We start from the raw sequence: 8,105 nt of genomic DNA on the forward strand, positions 1-8,105 counted from the left end.
GCCGCCTACCCTCACGAGGTTGCCTGCCTGCCCTCCCTCTCCTCTGCCTGCCGTCGCCACCCGCCCATAATTATAATTCTTCAATAGTGGACAAATCCTCTGCATATCTAAACGCCTACAAGGGACAAGTCCTACATGTCTGCAGGCATAATATGAAGCCGATAATAAAAGTCACAATAACTTTTAGCCATATCTACAATCAACTCAGCCATTCTATCACGTTTCCCCCAAATCACCCCCTTCTTTTCCTTATCGATTTTTTTCTTACCCTTACTCCTACTACCCTTCTTCTCCTCAGGTGTCTTATTATTCTTTACAAATTGGGTATAGATTGTATTAGTCGTTGTTCCATTCATATTTATCGGAATTCCCTCCTTTGGCAAACCAGTAATTCGATGAACATCCTCTATACCAAACACATAATCTTTATTCCCAATCGTAAATGAGCATTTATCGGGATTAAAATTTTGAGCAATTAATTGCTATTTGCTCATTGCTTTTGGATGTGGGTATCTAGAGGAAGTTGTGAAAAGGTGTCTTCCCAAGGGCGTTCATATGTTTCTCATCCAATACTATACGCTTATCAATTAAATCTCGAAAATAACAAAGATTGGAAGGAATCCGCAATTGTGTTATCATAGCCAAGGTTTTGAATATCGGTTATCGGGGATTTATCGGACGGCTAAAATCCTTATCGGATAGCGGAAATCGGGGATATATCGGGGATAAGTAGTATTTATCGGAGTGATATATCGTATGTTGTGTATATATAATATAATAACCCAAATTGTAATCTAACCATACTCCACTCTTTCATTCTCTCAACCTTCACTAAATAACTAGAGAAAAAACCAACTAAATGGTGAATATTATTTGTTACTATAACTTCAGAAGTTGTGTTGAGGGCGTGGCGTCAATGGAGAGTCCAAGTCAAACTTTCGAAGTCAGAGTTGATGATGGCGTCGATGGAGAGAGCTCGGCATCGATGGAGAGCTCAGCGTCGTTCAACGTCATCGAGTCAATCAGATCAGTTGATGATGGCGTCGATGGAGAGAGCACAACATCAGTCGAAGTCGTCAAGTCGATGAAGTTAATGTTGATGAGAGAGCAGCGTCGAAGTTGATAGCGTTGAGGTCAACGGAGTCCGAAGAAGAGCGGAGGCGAGCGTCGAAGTCGGCGAATGAGAGCGTCAAGGTCGACGGAGTCCAAAGAGAAATAGAGTCAGAGGATTAGGGCAGTAGGCACAACCGCACAAATGAGGGGAGAGAGAACAGAGGATTAGGGCTACTTAATCGAGTTTAAGTTTTATTGTAAAGAACGGGTCGTGTCGGGTTTCAAGTTCACTCAAAAACTGTCCATTACCCAAAATCACAACCTAATAGTGTGGCCCGATAATTCCGATTTTAGAGCTGCTAATATCGGCCGATAATCACCTTTATTGCCGCATTATCGCCGATAAACCCTAAAAAAAGATAACCGATTTAAATTCTAACTTATCCTATCGGAAAGCTCTCAAAACCGATAACTCGGGGATAATATCGGATTATCGGCCGATATTTAAAACCTTGATCATAGCCCAACAAAAGAATTATAATTCGGAACGTTAATAATTAAATATAATATATATCATTTAACTATCTAGTGCTATAGGGCAAAATATGATAATATTAGTTTAAACTCTGTGCTCTTTTACGTTGATCAAAATATTGGTGCACTGAGGATATATTACATACCGAGAAACATGCATATAGACACTAATATTATACCTAAAATAAATACTTCTACATGACAGAAATCAAACAAATGAAACCTAAGTCATGGAATGTTCCATGAAAATATCCCTTTTATTCATAATATGTACTACATATCATACATAAAGTAGTTCAGATAAATAGGTAAACTACATGTGTGTGTATCCAATTGTCTTAACAACCCTCATTTAAAATTATTCTCTGTTAAACAAGAAGCTCCGAACTTCTTAGGCCTTTCATGTATGAAATTTAGGACTATTGTAGCTGAATTCCCAAGCACGCGTTGAAGGTTCACAATATTAATACCTAATGAAATCATCACACAAAATTATCACATTATTAGGCTCAAGATCAGAGGTACAACTTGTACGAAATTGTAGTATATATATGATCATATTCTCTATAGGTACTTTTATATCAAGAAAAATTTACTTTATTTGACTTTCAAATAAAACACAAATTAAAACACAAAATTTACTTATGAAGAAGGAGGTTTCTTACATTTAGAGGAGGAAGATCTTATTGATTTTGAAGAAATCCAAAATGTCGACCCCTTCAATTTATTTGAAGACATGCTTGATGAATATGGTTCTGACTCTCTGTGTTCACGCTACGATCATAAAGAAGGAGGTGTCGCTTAGGTTTCCTGGGAGCAAGGTCGTCTGGGATGGGATATAAAGACGCTCCAGACGCTGATTGATCGTCGAGCACCAGATTGAGCGGCAGTCGATCTGTGGGCGAAGAACGAGGCTTCAAATTACAGTGATGGGGATATTATCAAGTGGAAGCAACTGTGGATAGTGCTCGGTGAGAGGTGGCTTGTGTTGGGTATGGGGGGTAAAGAGGGGAGGCTTTCGCTGGCGGAGGTGATGAAGGGGAAGGGGGAGGTTTGAGAGGGAGATTGTTAGGGAGAATGAGCTTGTGAAGGCGAAGCTTGAGGAGATTAGGAATTAGTGGTTTGTGGTTGCGTTTCTTAGGGCGGGCAAGTAGCGAGGGTTGGCAGAGAAGAGGGCAGCGCTGAGAAACAAATGCTAAAATGAGAAGGGATGGAGGATTAGGAAGTGCGTTAGATTCAAAGAGGGTTAAGATGGAAATCCAAATGGATGGGTTAAGATATTATATATATATATATATATATATATATATATATATGAGAAAAATGAGTATGCTTGGTACCAAGCACAAATTTTGTGCTTGCTAGTGATGTGTCCTATTCCCATTCATTCATTCCAATTCCCAACCATTCCCTAACCCATGTGAATGTAGTGTTGGGTCCTTTTGTTTTGATGATGATTAACAAATAATTTATAACTAATATTGTTTGTCTAGTGTTTATGTTTTGTATTTATTCTAGGCAAATAATAAGTTGGAGCATGGATGGAATCAAGCATTCACGATCATATCCAATGGAGATTGGCGGAATAGTGGTTGAAGCATTGTAATTCATGTTGAAGATCCAAGTTCAAGCTTCATCCGTAAGTTTACCAAGATAGAGCTTCGTTGAAGATCACAAGCTTGGGTATATTTAGTTTAGGTTTTATATTATGTGTGTTAAGTACTTTAAGCTCAAATCATACACACACATACACGTTTTGGTTTATATATATATATAGAGAGAGAGAGAGCTTCGTTGAAGATCACAAGCTTGGTGATTTTGTGAAAATATTGTTTTATTAGTTTTCCAAAGTTTTATATTTTTCTGATTTTATTTGTTATTTTTAAAGACAGTTTAAAAATCAGATTTCTGTTTCAAAACAGGCTGATAACCTGTTATCAGTCGACTAGTAAGTCGACTGATGATATCAGTCGACTGATGTGTCGACTGAAAAAATCACCTGTAATGTCAAAAAGTTTCTGTTTTGTTTTGGTCGATTGACCAGTCAACTATTGAGGTCATCAGTCGACTGATGAGCTGGAAAATACCTGTAACGGTTAGCTCATCAGTCGATTGATGAAACCCGTCAGTCGATTGATGCTGTAACGGCTAGTTTTTTTAACCTCTTACAGATTTGGGGTTTTTTGGTCTTTTTGCCTTGTATTTTCTTGGCTTTGGGGTTCCTATAAATACCCTCACATATCCTCCGTTCTAATTAGACAAGAGAATGTTTTAAGAAAGTTTAACAAGGGTTTAAAGTTCGGTTTAAGTTTGTTTAAAAACCTTTAAAGCATTTTCAAGTTTGGTTTGTGAAGCAACTTTCACAAGAGCAAAGTGAAGATCATCCTTTGGTGTTTGAGCATTCACTCTTCTCCCTCTCTCTTGTTATCATTAGAGAAGTTTTTTCTAAACTCTTATCTAGCTATTTATTTGTTTGTTTTTTATTTTCTTAAAGCTAGATTTATTTGAGTTTAGTTTGTTTTATCAAATCTCATTGTTACACACACCCATTTGAGCTTATAGTATTTCATACATAGTTTAATTGGGGTTGTGAGAGATTGTAATTTTGAGTTGTGTTTAATTGAGTTCTCACCTTATTTAGAGAACAATTATTTGTTGAGTGCCTAGATTATGAGATTCACTTTGTAATACACTAGTACACCAAGAGGAATATGTTGTGAGAGATGGGATCGTCCCAAGAGGAGTGGGGTAGAGAGGTTGTAATTCCTAACACTTGAGGGAGACACGGTCTAGAGACCAACACTTGAGGTGGTAGTTGTTGACCCTATAGTTTTGATGATGATTTGTCAAACAATTTATCGCTAATATATTCTCTAGTTTTTGTGTTTATGTGTCTCCTTTCAGGTATTTCAACACACGTCAATCAAGCGTTAAAGATTCAAGTTCATATGTGTGGATTTACCTAGGTATATGTTTGGTTTACTTACATATATTGTATGATTATATCTAAGCTCAATATATGTACACGTAACACGATTTTTGATGTTTTCTATCATATAAATGATTTTTCATCAAACGTTGTTACAATAACTTTTATCTCATGTTTACAGCTCTTTCATACTTCATTATGTGCATATAATACATGCTCAATATATATATACATATTCACAAGCTCTATGTCAATTTTCATGTTCACGAAAAACAGGTTTTCTGAACACTTTTCAAAAACAAGGAGTTTTCATAAAAGAAAATTGATTTTTCAAAAATTCCTTTTCAAACATGTTTATTTTATCATTTAGAAACTTTCCCCAAAGTTTCACTATTTTTGGATTTGAATTGATATTTTTAATGAATTTTCAAAACAGCCCCAAAACCTGTCAATATGCTATATGTCAGTTTTCGGTCGACCGGTGCGGTCGACCGCCAGTTATATTTTCCTGAGCTCGGTTGTTTTGTGCTCGCGGTCGACCGCACCGGTTGACCGGCCCCCCCCCCCGCCCCCCCCCCAGCCTTGATTTCTCATTCTCTGTGCTTTTGAGCTTCGCGGTCGACCGGACCGGTCGACCACCAAACTGTCAGAACTTTATAACAGCTAGTTTTTTACAGCTGTTTTGAAACTGGTTTTTTGGTCTTTTACTTATGTTTTTTTGCTGTTGTATTGGGTGCTATAAATACCCCATTGCTGCTCTTCCTCAAGTGATCCAAGAAATCCAAGTTTTGTGTTTAACAAAATATTAATTGTGTTTAAGAGCTATTTAATAGTTGATTTCATCAATCAGTTTTCAAGAGAAGTTTTTCTACAACAAGAAGTGGCCTTCAAATCCCATTAGGATCATCATCTACTGTTCTTCTTGTTTGAGAAGTCTTCTAAACTTTTATATAGCTTGTTATTTCATTTTCATTTCATTTAGCTATATTTATTGAGTTTCATTCACTGTTATCACACACACTTATTGAGCTTGATATTTTCATACCATATAGTGTGGGTTGTGGGGTGTAATTTAGTGAGTGTGAGCCTCATTGTGTTCTCACTTGTTATTTGAGAACAAATCATTGTATTTAACTTTTATTTGTGAGAATCACTTGTAATACACTTGTACACCGAGAGAAGTGTGAGGCGAGACATGGGGTCGAATCCAATAGGAGTGGCGTCGATTGACGAACCTAGGGAGAGGTCATAATCGAGCACTTGAGGAGGAGGACACATGGTAGGTTCCTACACTTAGTGTGTAAAGTGTGATTGCATAGTGTTTGTGTAGTGTGAGAGTTTTCGGTGATCTTGTAAACCGAGTGTGTAGAAGTTCCGGCTTTCAAACCGGATTGTGATAGTGGATATCTCCTCGAGGTGAGGAGCGGGGACGTAGGTCGTGGTGATCGAACCTCGTAAACATATCGTGTGTTTGTGTTTTGCTTAGCGTACATTCTATTCATTATTATTATTCATATCCATATCATATTTCTTCTTGCAAGAACAAATTGATCAACATAATTTTAATTAGCTTTTAATTGGGATTAGATTAGTATAAGACCCTAATCACCCCCCCCCCTCTAGGGTCTAACAATTGGTATCAGAGCTTGGTGCTCTTTGATTTAAGGACTAACCGCCTTGAGTTAAAGATCCAAGTTATTGTATTTGTGCTAATCTAATTTTGATTACATTGTGCTTCTTGCATTTCATCTTTATGGATATGTATGATTCATCTTGCTTAGGATATGCTATTAATATTGCTCCTCGTTTGGATATTTTTCCCTATGCTCAATGGCGAGTTAGATTCAAACTTTTCGTTCAATCTAAACAATTTGATTTATGGGAAATTATTGAGGATGCCTATGTTGTTCCCATTTTGGAAAAATCCAAATGGTGTGAAAATGATAAAAGATTGTTTAACATGAATAAGCTTTTGTTAGAATATTTGATTAACGCTTTTCACTCATCGTTTTCTAACAAACTTGCTAACTTTGATAGTGCTCACGCTTTATGGAAACTTATTGAAACACATGAAGGAAATTTGGAGGCTATTCAACAAGCGTTAGAAAATCCCGCTTTGAGTTCTAAGGAAGCCTCATCTCCATGTACAATACCACTAGGTGATAACTCTAGTGAGGTATGCGGTAACGATGATATTATTACTTTTGATGAACTTGCTCTTGAGTTTGAAAAATTGCACAATTGCTATATTGATGTAAAGAGTAAGTATGTTAATATGAGATCCACTCATGAAACACTAGCTACTAAGTTTAATTTTATTGCAAATGAAGCCACCTCGGTCAGCCACCTAGGTGGCTCGGCCACCTGTTGGCCTTCTTGTTTTGATGATGTTTAACAAACAATTTATTACTAATGTTGTTTGTCTAGTGTTTGTGCATTCCTATGTTTTGTAGACAAACAACGTTGTTGGAGGATGGATGGAATCGAGCCTTAACGATCATATCAAATGGAGGTTGGCGGAATTGTGGAGTGAAGCAACATACAATTCAAGTTAAAGATCAAGTTCAAGCTTCATCCGCATGTGTACCAAGTTGAGCTACAATGAAGATCAAGATCAAGCTTGGGTAATCTAGTTTAGATTTTATATTATGTGTGTTAAGTACTCTAAGCTCAATTATCTATACACACACATTTATTATTGGTTTCTTCGTATATATATATATATAGATATATATATATATATATATATATATATATATATATATATATATATATATATAAAAATAGAAATTCAATTTGAGAAATTCTTTTTCTAACATGTTTTTTTTCATGTTTATAAACATTTCGTAAAGTTTCATCAAGTTTGGAATTGATTTGTTATATTTAATGGAATTTACAAAATCATGTTTTTCGTTTGTGCATGTTCGTGCATGTTTTACAAAACAGATGAGTTTTCATAAATGGGAAGTGATATTCAATAAATTCTTTCTTTTACATGTTTATATACATGTTTAGAAACTTTCCTCAAAATTTTACTATTTTTGGAATTGATTTACTATGCCCAATTAATTTTACAAAATCGTGTATGTTAACAGTTTTTCAGAAACTGTAAATTTGTGTTCAAATATTTATTTCTCTCAACTGGGAAAAGATTTTTCATAAATCCTTTCTCAGACATGTTATTCTACATGTATAGAACATTCCCACAAAATTTCATAATTTTTGGAGTTCATTTACTATTTTAAATTGATTTTACAAAACAGCTGCGCACTGCTACAGTAACTCCGGTCGACCGGACCGGTCGACCGGAAATGTCTCTGGACGTTTCTCAGCTTTGCACATGGCTCTCGGTCGACCGTACCGGTCGACCGAAGTACTGTAGTAGCCGACCGTTGCTACAATAACGGCTAGTTCTGTTTTTTTGTTTATTTTAATGTTTTGGGGGTGTTTTTCTTGGTTTTTGGACTTGTTTCATGAGCCTATATATTCCCCATGCCCTCATACTTCTAGGAGGACTTATGAAATGTTTTAAACAAGTTTAAAGAGTTTTAAACAAGGGTTTAAGTGTGTTAGTGTTTGTTTTGGTTTA

General features: G+C 36.2%; 1 long non-coding RNA gene across 3 annotated transcripts in view; it reads right to left on the reverse strand.

The window, feature by feature from the left end:
- The window catches only part of LOC109823058, a 10,199-nt gene extending 7,439 nt beyond the window's left edge, over positions 1-2,760 (reverse strand). For all 3 annotated transcript variants that reach the window (XR_002242391.1, XR_002242392.1, XR_002242390.1), the window contains exon 1: positions 2,253-2,760. This is a non-coding gene — a long non-coding RNA (uncharacterized LOC109823058). The remainder of the gene's footprint in view (positions 1-2,252) is intronic.

This window comes from Asparagus officinalis, chromosome 1 (assembly GCF_001876935.1).
Source record: "Asparagus officinalis chromosome 1, Aspof.V1, whole genome shotgun sequence".
Taxonomy (NCBI): domain Eukaryota; kingdom Viridiplantae; phylum Streptophyta; class Magnoliopsida; order Asparagales; family Asparagaceae; genus Asparagus; species Asparagus officinalis.